Raw genomic sequence first — 12,095 nt, 5'->3', positions numbered from 1 at the left:
ATCGGCATGTCCTGTAAACCCTGTGGCATAAAAAAAGACGGTGCAGCGGTTCCTGCACCACTGCATGGGGCTTCTCTGTTAGCAATTCATAGGCTTACCTTATTATCCTCCATGGTTAAAGTCTATGGCTGTGGAGCCTATGTTCCCATCATGTAAAACTTTACCAAGTGATTACCAAAGAGATAAACTATCGCCTTATATACGGTAACTCAGCCAACGTCATAATGTGAATGCAATTTTACGCAATAAAACAACTTCAGGGATGATCTGTCAATCAATGCAATCAGCGACGCAATACTGGATCCCCATACCACTAAAAGACCACTCGAAACAATAAATACTGGTGTATTAGCTACGTTTCCGTTTTTTTGTACAATAATGTGATAAGACAACAAATAAATAAGTAAACAACAGCCGACACCAATGATGAGCAATACATAACATTGTAAATAAGAATGTGTTCTTGACTGACCTGCCTCGTTAAATAAGGTTAAATCATTTAATAAAATTAAAATAACAAATCAAATGCAGTAATTTGAGAAGAACGCTTGAGGGCGACTACGAACCAGTTTTGAATAAACGAGGACAGAAGCATTACATCTGTTGTGGGGTCAGAGGCGAAGGGTCAAAGTTGAAATGAAAAAAGATGGTGGCGCACGCAGAAATACGCGTGGTTCACGGTGGTGGCAGCAAAATAAACTTCAGAGACAGTTATTAAAAATGACATGAGCTAAACGTGAATTAACAGTATGGCATGGATGCAAACTGTAGCCCTGGCTAGCTACTGTGGCTAGCACGTTAGCTAACGTGTTACTGTATAGCTACAACAAGTATTCTAATCTTGAGAGAAACGTAACGTTGGCTATTGTTGTCCGTGGTCCTGTAGCTCAGTTGGTACAGCATGGCGCTTGCAATGCAATAATTATGGGTTCGATTCCCGGGAGCACCCATACATAAAATGTGTACGTGCATGGCCATTGCTTCGTCCCACAACAAACTATTGTTTATACAGACGACTCGTTGCAGGAGCTTCTGTACGTAGCCTTGCGTCCTTGATCAACCAACTCAAACTAAAATAACGTCTCCACAGCGGCATATTCAGTATCTCTAGGAACAATACTTTGCGGGACGAAGCAAGCATGATCGTCGCTTATACACAGAACGTGCAGTGGTGGAAAAAGTACCCAATTGTCATACTTGACTGAGTCAGTTTCTATTAAGGTATCTTTACTTTTACTCAAGTTAAAGTCACTCAGTAAAATACTAGAGTCTAAAAGTATTTGGTTTTAAATATACTTAAGTATCAAACATGTAATTGGATAAAATATACTTATAAACCTATAAATCATTTCAAATTCCTTATATTAATAAGCAAACCAGACGGCATCATATTCTTTTTTTTTCTTTCATTTATGGATAGCCATGGGATCCAACACTGACATCATTTACAAATTAAGCAGATATAGATTAGAATGTTAGATTAGAACATTATGCAAGGTTATTGTCCATTGTGCCAATGAAGCTGTTCTTATGCTACACCCTCGGGAGTGTGGTGTCAGGAAAATAACCTCACTCTCAACGTCAACAAAACAAAGGAGATGATTGTGGACTTCAGGAAACAGCAGAGGGAGCACCCCCCCTATTCACATCAACAGGACAGTAGTGGAGAAGTGGAACGTTTTAAGTTCCTCGGCGTACACATCACGGACAAATTGAAATGGTCCACCCACACAGACCGCATGGCGAAGAAGGCACAACAGCGCCTCTTCAACCTCAGGAGGCTTGTCGCCAAAAACGGCCACAAACCTTTACAGATGCACAATCGAGAGCATCCTGTCAGGCTGTATCATCGCCTGATACAGCAACTGCACAACGTATCACCGGGGAAAAACTACCTGCCCTCCAGGACACTTACACCACCCGATGTCACAGGAAGGCAAAAAAGACCATCAAGGACAACAACCACCCGAGCCACTGCCTGTTCACCCTGCTATCATCCAGAAGGCGAGGTCAATACAGCTGCATCAAAGCTGGGACCGAGAGACTGAAAAACAGCTTCTATCTCAAGGCCATCAGACTGTTAACCAGCCATCACTAACATTGAGTGGCTGCTGCCAACATACTGACTCAATCTCTAGCCACTTTAATAATTACAAATATGATGTAATAAATGCATCACTAGTCACTTTAAATAATGCCACTTTATATAATGTTTGCATACCTTATATTACTCATCTCATATGTATATACTGTACTCTATACCATCTACTGCATCTTGCCTATGCCGTTTGGCCATCGCTCATCCATATATTTATATGTACATATTCTTATTCATTCCTTTACACTTGTGTGTATGAGGTAGTTGTGAAATTGTTAGATTACTTGTTAGATATTACTGCACGGTTGGAACTAGAAGCACAAGCATTTCGCTACACTCACATTAACATCTGCTAACCATGTGTATGTGATTTGATTGAATGTTTTCCCCATAAAACCTACCACTGCTTTGATTTCTAATTGGATCATTATTGGTTTATGCTGTGTTAAAATTTGTGTTTAAGCAATAAACAAATTTAAAAAAGAAAAACTCCTGGTTGTAAACTGACTGCAGTAGCTATGTTTTTGGTATCGCTCATGTCATACTGCGTGTCATTCCTCAACTGTCTGGATTTTACATTCATTTTGGACCTCCACAAAACTGACACACTAAATCAACAAACTGTTTTTGTACATATTCAAGTAGCGATTCATAACATACAAATACAATCAGTACATGGCTTTCCATTAATTTCTTAAACTCATTGGAAATGAAATGGAATTCAACTATGCTATAATCCCACTGAATCATGAATAAGCCTCATTCAGATGATTTTATATGGTCCTTTACACACCAGCTCCGTGGGAAAATTGGATCCTGGCCAAAGGCACAAGTTCATTCAAAAAGTGTGAGACATCTAGGATGAGTTTTTGACAATATTAATGTCAACTGCCATATGTTGATGTACATGTCCAACTGGTTTCCTCCTATTTTCAGACTACTGATGCCAGACTAGTGTTTTATCATGTGGCCACAGATACTCCCCTATTCTGTCAGTGGTTCCAGATCTACAACAGACAACTGTGTGCGAATAGCATACAGTATTGAGCAACAGAGAAGTAAAATTCCATTGTTATGAGAAAATCATAATAATTTTTTTAAGTGTCTTGTGCCGTCCCAAACAAAGTACAATAAAAATGAAATTGAAATGAAAGCTAAAGGGCATATGCAGTAGGGTTGATAAAGGTCAAGATACGCTTGACTGGGACTAATGGAAGCGTAGGATGTTTGGTAACATTTGGCATCCTAAACTTGTTTACATGTGACAAAGTAGGCTACAAGACCATATAGTGCTTCTACCCAAGTGGTGGCCCATCATGTCTTTAGGAGCTACGCTCTTTTTCATTTTTTTCCAACCAGGCATTAACCAAGACATATAGCTAGAATGTTATGGAGTGATATTAGGGCCAACATAAACTGAATTTCAAGTTCAACATCAGATCGCTCCATAGACTCTAGTGTGCCTGGTTTGGCCAAAGATTACTACACATTGTGGCCCTCCAGAAAAAATAGTAAACACTCTTTGAAGTCTATGACTTCCTCCCTATAGGCTGTCTCATCGTCGTTGGTGATCAGGCCCTACCACAATCGTGTCATTGGCAAACTTAATGATGGTGTTGGAGCTGCAGGTAAACATGGAGTACAGGAAGGGACTAAGCAGGCACCCCTGAGGGGTCCCCGTGTTGAGGGTCAGCATGGAGGATATGATGTTGCCTACCCTCACCACCTGGGACGGCCTGTCAGGAAGTCCAGGATCCAGTTACAAATTGTTGCCTACCCTCACCACCTGGGGGCGGCTCATTAGGAAATGACAGGATCCAGACGCAACTGGTTTCAAGTGGCCAAGAGAACTCATGTGATCTCCGACTGCTAGCGAGTGGACGAACTGGGAATCAGACAAGGGAATATTTACATCAATGTATGGATAGAGACTTCAGCTTTCTTCTCATGTGTATATCCTGTCAAACGATAAACGTTGCACAAACCCCGCACTTTTAAAATGGCTCTGTTCCTATGGAAATGTGCACATGTTTAGAGAGAGTAATTGGTTACATATTTCATGTCGAACCTAGACTTTCAAATCTCTTATTCCCCAACAACTGACAATTGGGACCTCCCCCCTATCTCGGGCTCTGTAATAGTCACATTGTTTCTGACGCTTATCAGAATCCCACAGTTCTTAGCTTTCTAACAGTACTTAACTGTCGTTCTGCCCCTGAGCAAGGGAGTTAACCCACTGTTCCCCGGGCGCCGATGACGTGAATGTCGATTAAGGCAGACCCCGCACATCTCTGATTCAGAGTGGTTGGGTTAAATGCGTAAGACACATTTTAGTTGAATACATTCAGTTGTACAACTGACTAGGTATTCCCCTTTCCCTAAGCATGTTTCTGTAAGGACTGAAATGTACTTTATGAGGGCAGTATACAATATTATGCATCGTTTATAAAATGCCACCAGAGGGCGTCAGAGTTGAACAGGTTAAGAACAGCTATGGCTACAGACAAACAGGTATTCGTTGGTATAAGTACTTTAAGGAATGAGCAGCAAGGCAGCATGATTTCAACAAGCACTTCACCTGTCATTGCAATACAATTCTAACTAGGCCTCTACACAGACAGCAGTAGAGCTAAGTATTGCTTTCCCTCCCAAGAAACACAAAGTTCTACGTAACAAATACCCAGTGTTTTTACTATGAGGAGAAAACAACCTTTTGTGTCTAAGACACCAAAACCAGTTTGACTTAGGGTAATATATTAACATTCCAGTTTGATCCGGTTAAGATCTGAAGAGTTCAAAAGAGGTTTGAATGTTAAATGCAATGATATACATTCTCAATAAGTTAACACTGTAGGCTGCTGTTGTGTATAGCGTATTAGACTTGGAGGGCTATAGTTGTTTTCTCCAAGGCACAGGTATGGAACAAAACATGCAAGGAGGACTAAAATGAACTTCAAAATATCAAGGAAGTGGGATTCAAACATGTGTTAAATCATACAGAAATATGCATGCCAGAGGGACCATTTGAAACAAAATAGTAAGATAATTTCTTTGTGGGAAGCATTACATACATTTTTGTGTGACATCATACAAATCTGCCATATCAATGAAAATACAGTACTACATTCAAAAACCCATCTCGTAGAATTTGATTAGGGTTATTAGTCACAATTTGCAGTAGAAAGGTTCATGTTCCCTTAAAGAGTTCAAGTATGCCCCATAACTAACTCCAAACTGCAGTAGTGAGTGAAACTCGTCTATAGTTGATGCCTAATAGTCGTGCTGGTTTGCAGCATATGCAATCTCCATAACGTGTCAACATGTGCCAGACTGTAGAAAACCCACTCAAACGTGTGTCTGTAAAACACGAGTAGCAGCAGTGAAAAGAAAAGATCAAATTTCAGTACAAATAAATAGGATCAATTGAGCATGTCACACCTGACATGCTTAATTTCAGAATTTCTATAAACTTTCACGTTGTAAGTGTGGAGTAGGTTGTGTAAATAAGTGGGAAACATCACCATTTTAATGATTTGAATAATTGACTTTGTACATAAAAAAATACATGTATTATTTGACAACAAGAAAACAGAGGGCGCTCAACCAACGTTGAGAGTTGAGGTGCAACCAAAAATGTGATAATCATCATAGAAAAGGAAAAAGCGCAACTCTTGCTCACTATAAAAAAATGCATTGTTTGATTCAGGCAAGGTTAAAAGATTAACGTTTCGGCCTAGTCTATAATGATATGCAAGTTGTGTTTGCCCAGTAAAAGGGTGACCCAGACTAACCCTGGTTCTTGAGGATTGAAGACAGTGAAAAATGATCATTAAGTAAATGGGACTTTTCAATTATTGAATAAAAATCTTTAATGAACATGAATTTAAATATAATTGACTTGAGGATCAGAGCAGGCAGGCTGACTGGCTAGCGCTGAAAGCCCTCTGCCTCTAACTCTGTGCGGTTCATCTCAACCAAGAGGTTGTGTGGGTTGTCTTTCTCTCTGTGGGTGTGAATCACTATGACCTCTCCCTCTACCTGCCATTTGGCTGATCAGAAGCCTTCTGCTCTTTCTTGCTCACATCCTCTATCTAACACCTCTTCCACCTCCTCTTTCTGGCTGTGTTCGACTGAGGTCACTCGTTCTCTCTCCCTGGGTGTTGGATAGTTCCTCCTCCTCTGTGTCTTTGTGATGGTGGAGGGAGTTATCCTGTTCCGGCTCCCTCTAAGGGGGTATATCGTAATCTCTTTTGGTGTGTTGCGGGGTTAAGTGGTTTTGGAGGGAGTCTGAAGTTCGATCTCTAGCGATGAGTGTGGAGTCTGTCAAATCAAATCAAATGTATTTTTATAGCCCTTCGTACATCAGCTGATATCTCAAAGTGCTGTACAGAAACCCAGCCTAAAACCCCAAACAGCAAGCAATGCAGGTGTAGAAGCACGGTGGCTAGGGAAAAACTCCCTAGAAAGGCCAAAACCTAGGAAGAAACCTAGAGAGGAACCAGGCTATGAGGGGTGGCCAGTCCTCTTCTGGCTGTGCCGGGTGGAGATTATAACAGAACATGGCCAAGATGTTCAAATGTTCATAAATGACCAGCATGGTCAAATAATAATCAACACAATAGTTGTCGGGGGTGAAGCAAGTCAGCACCTCAGGAGTAAATGTCAGTTGGCTTTTCATAGCCGATCATTAAGAGTATCTCTACCACTCCTGCTGTCTCTAGAGAGTTGAGGCATGGTCCTAGGGCTCAGGTCCTCCGAGAGAGAGAAAGAGAGAATTAGAGAGAGCATACTTAAATTCACACAGGACACCGGATAAGACAGGAGAAGTACTCCAGATATAACAAACTGACCCTAGCCCCCCGACACATAAACTACTGCAGCATAAATACTGGAGGCTGAGACAGGAGGGGTCAGGAGACACTGTGGCCCCTTCTGATGTTACCCCCGGACAGGGCCAAACAGGAAGGATATAACCCCACACCACTAGAGGGATATCTTCAACCACCAACTTACCATCCTGAGACAAGGCCGAGTATAGCCCACAAAGATCTCCGCCACGGCACAACCCAAAAGGGCGCGCCAACCCAGACAGGAAGATCACGTCAGTGACTCAACCTACTCAAGTGAAGCACCCCTCCTAAGGACGGCATGGAAGAGCACCAGTAAGAAAATTGATATACAACATCCCCACTAAAAATGTTTAAATGCTCAGGAATTTCTACAAACTGTCACGCCCTGGTCTAAGTATTTTGTGTTTTCTTCATGTATTGGGTCAGGCCAGGGTGTGGCATAGAGTTTTTGTATTGTGGTGTGTTTTGTCTTGGGATTTTGGAATGTGTGTATAGTGGGATTGTAGCTTAGTGGGGTGTTCTAGGAGAGTCTATGGCTGTCTGAAGTGGTTCTCAATCAGAGGCAGGTGTTTACCGTTGTCTCTGATTGGGAACCATATTTAGGCAGCCATATTCTTTGGTTGTAATTGTGGGTGATTGTCCTGTGTGTCTTGATGTCCTGGTTAGAGGTTAGTAGACACTTGTATAGGCTGTTTTCGGTTTGTAGTGTTTGTGTTTTGTTGTGTGTTACGTTGGTTTATTAAAGATGAATCACAATAGACACGCTGCAGTTTGGTCCGACTCTCCTTCACCATTAGAAAGCCGTTACAGAATCACCCACCACAGGACCAAGCAGCGTGTCAACAGGCAGGAGCCACAGGAGAAGCGACAGGTGCAGCAGGAGCAACAGCAGCAGCAGCAGTGGGAGAGGCTGCACTCTTTGGATAAATGGACTTGGGAGGAGATCCTTGACGGAAAAGGACCCTGGGCAGAGCCATGGATGGAATTGGAGCTGTCGGCGAAGCAGAGTGCTGAGTCTGAGAGTGTGGAGGATGTAGTGGACAGAGTAGAAGGAAAGCTGTTTCCGTGCGCTGCCGGAGCGTCACGCCTGTCCGGCGCCGCTGCCGGAGCTTCCCGCCTGTCTGGCGCTGTCAGAGCTACCGCCCCTCATGCCAGAGCAGCAGCTACAGTGGGAGAGATTGCACTACCTGGAGAAATGGACATGGGAGGAGGTACTGGACGGTAAAGGACCCTGGGATCAGCCTGGAGATTATTGTCGCCCCAAAGCCGAGCTGGAGGCAGCAAAAGCAGAGAGGCGGCATTATGAGGAGCTAGCACGGCAGAGCGGATGGAAGCCTGAGAGTCAGCCCCAAAAATTTCTTGGTGGGGGCTCACAGGGAGTATGGCTACGCTAGGTAGGAGACCTACGCTAACTTCCTGTGGTTACCGGGGGCTAGAGAGACCGGGCAGGCACCTTGTTATGCAGTGGTGCGCACGGTGTCCCCAGTGCGGGTGCATAGCCCGGTGCGGTATATTCCAGCTCCTCGTATCGGCCGGGCTAGAGTGGGCATCGAGCCAGGTAAGGTTGGGCAGGCTCGGTGCTCAAGAGCTCCAGTGCGCCTGCACGGTCCGGTCTATCCAGTACCACCTCCACACCCCAGCCCTCCGGTAGCAGCTCCCGCACCAGGCTTCCTGTGCGTGTCCTCGGTTCATTACCACCAGTGCCAGCACCACGCATCAGGCCTACAGTGTGTCCCGCCTGTCCAGCGCTGCCGGAGCGTCCAGCCTGTCCGGCGCCGCTGCCGGAGCCCCGCCTGTCCGGCGCCGCTGCCGGAGCCTCCCGCCTGTCCGGCGCCGCTGCCGGAGCCTCCCGCCTGTCCGGCGTCGCTGCCGGGCGTCCCGCCTGTCCGGCGCCGCTGCCGGGCGTCCCGCCTGTCCGGCGCCGCTGCCGAGCGCCCCGCCTGTCCGGCGCCGCTGCCGGAGCCTCGCCTGTCCGGCGCCGCTGCCGGAGCGTCCCGCCTGTCCGGCGCCGCTGCCGGAGCGTCCCGCCTGTCCGGCGCCGCTGCCGGAGCTTCCCGCCTGTCCGGCGCTGTCAGAGCTACCGCCCCTCATGCCAGAGGCGCCAGAGCCCCTCATTCCAGAGGCACCAGTACTCCTCTGTTCAGCGCAGCCAGAGCTGTCAGCCTGCATGAAGCATCCAGAGCTGTTAGTCTGCCCAGCGCCGTCTGAGCTACCCGTCTGCCCAGCGCCGTCTGAGCTACCCGTCTGCCCAGCGCCGTCTGAGCTACCCGTCTGCCCAGCGCCGTCTGAGCTACCCGTCTGCCCAGCGCCGTCTGAGCCACCCGTCTGCCCAGCGCCGCCAGTGCCGCCAGTCTGCCCAGCGCCGCCTGAGCTACCAGTCTGCCCAGCGCCGCCAGTCTGCCCAGCGCCGCCAGTGCCGCCAGTCTGCCCAGCGCCGCCTGAGCTACCAGTCTGCCCAGCACCGCCAGTCTGCCCAGCATCGCCAGTCTGCCCAGCGCCGCCAGTGCTCCCAGTCTGCCCAGCGCCGCCAGTCTGCCCAGCGCCGTCTGAGCCACCCGTCTGCCCAGCGCCGCCAGTGCCGCCAGTCTGCCCAGCGCCGCCTGAGCTACCAGTCTGCCCAGCGCCGCCAGTCTGCCCAGCGCCACCAGTGCCGCCAGTCTGCCAGGATCAGTTAGATCCGCCATTCAGCCAGGATCCGCCAGTGTGCCAGGATCCGCCAGTCAGCAAGGATCCGCCAGTCTGCCAGGATCCGCCAGAAGTGCCAGTCAGCCAGGATCTGCCAGATCCGCTAGTCAGCCAGGATCCGCCAGTCAGCCAGGATCTGCCAGATCCGCCAGTCAGCCAGGATCCGCCAGTCGGCCAGGATCTGCCAGAACCGCTAGTCAGCCAGGATCCGCCAGTCAGCCAGGATCTGCCAGATCCGCTTGTCAGCCAGGATACGTCAGTCAGCCAGGATCTGCCAGTCAGCCAGGATCTGCCAGATCCGCTAGTCAGCCAGGATCCGCCAGTCAGCCAGGATCCGCCAGTCAGCCAGGATCCGCCAGTCAGCCAGGATCCGCCAGTCAGCCAGGATCCGCCAGTCAGCCAGGATCTGTCGGAACCACCAGCCAGCCAGGATCTGGTAGATCCATTAACCTGCCTGAGCTTTCTCTCACTCCCGAGCTTTCTCTCACTCCCGAGCTTCCTCTCACTCCCGAGCTTCCTCTCACTCCCGAGCTTCCTCTCACTCCCGAGCTTCCTCTCACTCCTGAGCTTCCCCTCAGTCCCGAGCTGCCTCAGTCCCGAGCTGCCCCTCAGTCCCGATCTGCTCCTCAATCCAGTGGGTTTCTGGGTGAGGACTACTAGGCCATGGTCGGCGGCGGGGTGGACTATCCAGGGACGCGAGGAGAGGGGACTAAGACATTAATTGAGTGGGGTCCACGTCCCGCGCCGGAACCGCCACCATGGACAGACGCCCACCCGGACCCTCCCTATTTGTTTTGAGGTGCGTTCGGGAGTCCGCACCTTAGGGGGGGGGTTCTGTCACGCCCTGGTCTAAGTATTTTGTGTTTTCTTCATGTATTGGGTCAGGCCAGGGTGTGGCATAGAGTTTTTGTATTGTGGTGTGTTTTGTCTTGGGATTTTGGAATGTGTGTATAGTGGGATTGTAGCTTAGTGGGGTGTTCTAGGAGAGTCTATGGCTGTCTGAAGTGGTTCTCAATCAGAGGCAGGTGTTTACCGTTGTCTCTGATTGGGAACCATATTTAGGCAGCCATATTCTTTGGTTGTATTGTGGGTGATTGTCCTGTGTGTCTTGATGTCCTGGTTAGAGGTTAGTAGACACTTGTATAGGCTGTTTTCGGTTTTCGTTTTTTGTAGTGTTAGTGTTTTGTTGTGTGTTACGTTGGTTTATTAAAGATGAATCACAATAGACACGCTGCAGTTTGGTCCGACTCTCCTTCACCATTAGAAAGCCGTTACACAAACTATGAAACGAGCTCACAAATTGTAAAACGTCCACGTACTGTGTAAGGAAGTGCTATTTCTTATGCAATTGACCAGCTTACTGCTATCACATTGCTATAACTGAGACAACGTATTTTCACAGTAAAACATGTTAGGTCCCATACAGGATAGCTCCCACACCCACACACACAGCACACACACATTACACACACTAACTGCCGAGGACACACAGATAAGACATACACCCACACATTGGGAGGAAGAGACAGCCTTGACTTGCAGACACAAGCACACACACACAATCTCCTTCCTAGCCGAACATTGTGTGACTGAGAACGACACGACGAGACCCGGAGGAACGACGGACGGCTCAACAGGACCAATCCAAGAAGACAACACCTCAACTGTGGCCAATCAAAAGCCAGGGACTTTCAGACTCAACCCACTTTTTGTACTGTACATAACATGCTTACAATCTGTTATCGGGGCTTCGTTCTGCTGGTTCCTTGGTAGCCAAATGAATGAGCCCGTATACGTTGTACCAGATATCTTTACTCTGAATAAACTGTCGCTTGTCATATAATTGACCACCTTGTCCGAATCGATCCTTGACCGACTCGCCCTATCTACATATCCCATCATCAACAACTGTAATATACATCCACAATTTTTTTAGTTTTGGATGTTATGATGATATTCCCTGGAGGTCGGGGCCCACAGGGCGGATGCCCTGCGTGCCCATTCGGTAATCTGGCCCTGATCATCAAGTTAAACCACAGGTATTGTTGTTACACATCCTCACACTGTCTTGGAGGATAAAACTGAGACTAGCCAGCTTCCATTTTACCTCATTTTATTGTCCAAAGAATGTTCCCATAGTCCAGAAGTATTGGATGAAAATCCACAATGTTGGTGCCATCCAGGAGCACTGACCAATCTGTCTCCAAAAGAGGACTGCTGGTTTTGAGGATGGTGTGGAGGTCAGTGGTTGATGATCTGAGCACCCCCTGAGATGGTGAGCATGGTTTCAGTAGACCACTATTGAGCTGGTAGATCAGATAGGAGCTTCGAGGAAAGGTCATTTAGTGCTTTGAATGTGGTTCATATGCAGTTTAAAGATGCATTTACATGGGGGTTGGATGATAGTGTCAAATTTCTTAGAATGAGAGAAAATATTGGAGTTTGGGGACTGGAGGGGATAA

At 47.3% G+C, this 12,095-nt stretch overlaps 1 protein-coding gene across 1 annotated transcript in view; it reads right to left on the bottom strand.

Annotated features, from left to right (window-relative positions):
* Window positions 1–5,593: 5,593 nt before the first annotated feature.
* The window catches only part of LOC115102709 (TOG array regulator of axonemal microtubules protein 2-like), a 61,995-nt gene continuing 55,493 nt past the window's right edge, over window positions 5,594–12,095 (bottom strand). The window contains exon 9 of the mRNA XM_065023340.1: window positions 5,594–6,418. The gene's annotated coding sequence lies outside the window, so the exon portion shown is untranslated. The remainder of the gene's footprint in view (window positions 6,419–12,095) is intronic.

This window comes from Oncorhynchus nerka, linkage group LG10 (assembly GCF_034236695.1).
Source record: "Oncorhynchus nerka isolate Pitt River linkage group LG10, Oner_Uvic_2.0, whole genome shotgun sequence".
Lineage (NCBI taxonomy): Eukaryota > Metazoa > Chordata > Actinopteri > Salmoniformes > Salmonidae > Oncorhynchus > Oncorhynchus nerka.
The sequence above is the reverse complement of the archived record's forward strand: the minus strand, read 5'-3'. Positions and strand labels throughout refer to the sequence as shown.